Source organism: Vicia villosa, linkage group LG2 (genome assembly GCF_029867415.1).
Source record: "Vicia villosa cultivar HV-30 ecotype Madison, WI linkage group LG2, Vvil1.0, whole genome shotgun sequence".
NCBI lineage: Eukaryota > Viridiplantae > Streptophyta > Magnoliopsida > Fabales > Fabaceae > Vicia > Vicia villosa.
Window position 1 is genome coordinate 1,693,896 of NC_081181.1, and position 3,838 is coordinate 1,697,733.

The 3,838-nt window shown below is 40.1% G+C and overlaps 1 non-coding gene across 1 annotated transcript; it reads right to left on the bottom strand.

Moving 5' to 3' along the window:
- Positions 1–2,479: 2,479 nt before the first annotated feature.
- On the bottom strand, positions 2,480–2,586 carry LOC131654360 (small nucleolar RNA R71). Its single transcript, XR_009299401.1, has one exon. It is a non-coding gene; the product is annotated as a small nucleolar RNA R71 (small nucleolar RNA).
- Positions 2,587–3,838: the final 1,252 nt, after the last annotated feature.

Consider the following 3,838-nt stretch of genomic DNA (forward strand, 5'->3'; position numbering starts at 1 on the left):
TACAACTTCTCACTTAATCCCTACCCAATGACCCTTCTACCTAGATCCTCTCTAGATATGGAATATCTCCATGATAACACGATTTTATATCGTATATTTAGCCTAAAATCCATAGATATTTATAGCATTTTCCATTTATTATGTCAATTTATTATGATATTACGCGTGTATTTGCTTTGTTTCAGGTTTTACACTTCAATTCCGACTATTTGCGAAAAGGAAAGAAAATCGAGCTTAAATGACCAATATTTATGCTTAAAAGACGAAAAGGGTGCTGAAACTAAAGAGGGGTGCAATTAGGACCCAAAAGGCCCAAAAGAGACGAACCAGCCCACAAAGGAACAAAATTGCGTGGCCCAAACCTGCCCAGCAAGTGGAGACGCACGTCTCCACATCCTCCATGCCACGTCAGCAAAGGGAGACGCACGTCTCCATGTTCCTACATCTTCTCCACTTGAGACGCACGTCTCAAGTCACGTACCCAGTCTCCCTGAAGAATAGGAGACGCACGTCTCCAAGTCCCGGTCTGCAAAAAGTCCCGTTTTTCACGCAAAGCAACTGCAAAGCCTCACCTATAAATAGAGGCAGTCACTTCAGTCCAAAGGGTCCGATTTCCTGCTAACGAAGTGCTGCCGAAATTGTACCGCGAACTGCTTTTCTTTATTCTGTTTTCATTTAACCGTCTATTTTCTCACAACGATTTCTACACTGGAAATTGTTGTGAACTTTTCATAGATCTAGCCTTACGTTAGATTTATCGCTTTATTTTCCTTGTTTATATTTTCTGCCATTTAAATTCCGAAGAACGATCCAGCCAACCTGTGGTGGAAGTTCGAGTACTTCAAGATTCAATTCAATCCAGATTTATTTTAATTCAGGTTTTTTATTTACCGCCTTATTTATATTATTTATTTGCATGATATATTATATGCCATTTAATATGCTTATTATTATGAACCGAACCGATTTATGTATGTTTAATCGTATTAATATGTCTGGCTAAAATACTAAAGGTGTCGGTATGTAAAGTAAGTTAACCGTAGGGGTCCGAAATAAATTGGCTTAAATTATGTTTTATTAATTATCACTTATTTTTGGTTTATATGTCTAGTTTAATTAGTACGTCTTAAAACCAATAGAGCGAAAGTTTGAGGGATTAGGACGGTCAAAGGTTAAAATCAATAGAGCGAAAGTTTGAGATCTTTAACTGGATAGTAGACATAGGACATTAGTTTTAAGGATGGCGAAAGCGTATTAAAACTAATTGGAACTTATTTATTTTCAAAAATTGTTTTTACACTCGAGCGGGATGGCGAAAGCGTACGTTAGGGGTATTAGCTTGCTCCGAGTCAACAGAGCGAAAGTTTGAGATTAGGAGATTTAAATAGATAACAACCTCGTAAAATAGGCATTTTATTAATTACATTGTTTCCAAAAAGCTCTTCTAAAATCTAATGGGATGGCGAAAGCGTACATTAGGATTAGGACAGTAGTCTGACTCAACAGAGCGAAAGTTTGAGACGAGGATTTTTAATCAATTGGAATTAGTAAAGATTTTTAATTTAATTATGCAAAAGCCAATGGACCTTCGGATTACCTTTAGTTAAACGAAATACATACTGACACCTGTCTTTTATTATTACTCTTTATTTTCTCACAATCACTTTCCCTTAGGAACAATCGAAAATTTTAGTACTCCTAGCTTTACATAGTAACCTTAGATAACGGTAGATCGATTCATAGTCCCTGTGGATTCGATATCTTTTAAAACTACACGACACGACTGTGCACTTGCAGTTATCAGATTTATAGACACGTAAAGTCGCGACCAAGTTTTTGGCGCCGTTGCCGGGGATTATTTAAGTCGATATCGTAACTCACTGTTACACCGTAGAGACTAGGAAAATTCTTCCCTTTCTTTTTGAACGATTGTATGCCAAATACTCGTTCACAAGGAGGAGACTTAATACAACGAATTAACGAGATCGAACGTTTCATTAACGTTAAACGTCGAGCTCGCAACCTTCCCGAAGTAGCAGAAATTCCGATTAATCAGGAATTGAATTTTACTGATCAAATCAATCAAATCACCCCGAAGTTAGAGATGGCTGCTATTCGTCCTCTTAGAGACTATGCCGCTCCATCGCGCGCTGAACCGCATTCAAGTATCGCACCACCTGCGATTGAAGCGAACAATTTCGAGCTGAAACCTTCACTGGTCCAAGCTGTTCAACAGAATCAATTCTCTGGAAGCCCTGTAGACGACCCCAATCTCCATTTATCCGTGTTCGTGCAATACGCCGACACTATCAAAGCCAACAACGTTAGTTCCGAAGCTATTCGATTACGCCTTTTCCCTTTCTCCTTGAGAGATAGAGCGAGAGCGTGGCTTCAATCCCTGCCTTCCAATTCCATAACTACATGGGACGAATTGAAGAGAGTATTCTTAGCAAGATACTTTCCGCCTAGCAAAACTGCTATGCTTAGAGGTCAAATCAACGGATTTACCCAGAAAGATAACGAATCGCTTTTCGAAGCTTGGGAACGTTACAAGGACATGCTTAGAATATGTCCTCATCATGGACTCGAACCATGGCTGATCATCCATACCTTTTATGGTGGTCTCTTATATAACACTAAAATGACTATAGATGCCGCTGCTGGCGGAGCATTAATGGACAAACCCCATGATGAAGCATACAAACTCATAGAGAACATGGCACAAAACCATTACCAATGGGGAGGAGAACGCGCCGCTCTAGAGAAAGCCCAAACCAAAGGAGGAATGTACGAAATTAGTGGTATAGACCGCGTTAACGCTAAAGTAGACGCTTTAACTCAAAAGATCGAGAATTTGACCATCACTCCTTCAGCCACCGCTGCCGCTGTAGCACCTAACTGCGAGATTTGTGGATTGACTGGGCATGTAGTTGCTGAATGTCAACTCTTGACTGGAGTCCCATCTGATCAAGTAAATTACGCTCAAGGAAACCCTTATTCTAACACGTACAACCCTGGATGGAAAAACCACCCGAACTTTTCTTATAAGAACAACAATGCGTTGTACGCGCCTGGACAAGCACCTGCTGTACCACCTGGCTACCAAAAAGCGCCTGTAGCTGCTCAAAACACCCCTAGGAAGTCGAACCTAGAAATCATGATGGAGAACTTCATAGCTTCCCAACAACAAACCAATAAAGACTTCCTGAATCAAAACATCCACAATAGCGAGCAACTAAAACAACTATCGAACAAAGTAGATGCTTTAGCTACGCATAACAAAATGTTAGAAACTCAAATCTCACAAGTAGCTCAACAACAAGCACCTACTGCTGCCCCTGCTGGCACGTTTCCTGCTCAACCACAACCTAATCCTAAAGGACATGCGAACGCGATAACACTACGAAGTGGAACTAATTACGATGGACCCGTAGATCCTAGAACCCAAAACGTACCCATGTCACAACAAGAGCCAAAGGAAACCCAAAAGAAAACAACCGACGAACAAACTGCTAAGACTAATGAGACCAATAACGAAGTGGAACCCGAAAAAGAGAAACCTTATGTTCCACCACCACCTTATAAGCCACCAATTCCTTACCCTCAAAGATTAGCTAAATCAAAAACCGAAGCGCAATTTAAAAGATTTGTAGAACTTCTGAAGCAATTAAACATAACCATACCATTCACAGAAGCCATAACTGAGATGCCTTCGTACGCTAAGTTCTTAAAAGAAATCTTATCAAACAAAAAGAAACTCGAGGATAACGAAACTATAACACTTACCGCTGAATGTAGCGCTATCATCCAAAACAACATGCCTCCAAAACTGAAAGAC